Here is a 213-nt window from a genome sequence, read left to right as displayed (position 1 = left end):
GGCCTTTAAAGCGCCTCTGTGCGCAGCCAGCGCTGGAGGGGGGAGGAGGCGAGCTCCTGCGCTCACGTGGCCCCCCTCTCTGAACTTGTGGGGCCTAGCAAAACCAGCTTGTCCTCGGCCCCCCCAAGGAAGCTGGCGGGGCGCGAAGGCCAGCTGTCCCCAAGGCCAGGGTGGGACAGGCCACTGCAGTCGGGCGAAAGGGCCTGAGCCTCA

At 68.5% G+C, this 213-nt stretch overlaps 1 protein-coding gene across 3 annotated transcripts in view; it reads right to left on the bottom strand.

Moving 5' to 3' along the window:
- Window positions 1-213, bottom strand: part of ZNF532 (zinc finger protein 532) — a 91,044-nt gene that overhangs the window by 89,131 nt on the left and 1,700 nt on the right. The window lies entirely within an intron of this gene.

Source organism: Pteropus alecto, unplaced genomic scaffold, assembly GCF_000325575.1.
Source record: "Pteropus alecto unplaced genomic scaffold, ASM32557v1 scaffold14, whole genome shotgun sequence".
NCBI lineage: Eukaryota > Metazoa > Chordata > Mammalia > Chiroptera > Pteropodidae > Pteropus > Pteropus alecto.
This window is presented reverse-complemented; position numbering and strand designations above follow the sequence as displayed.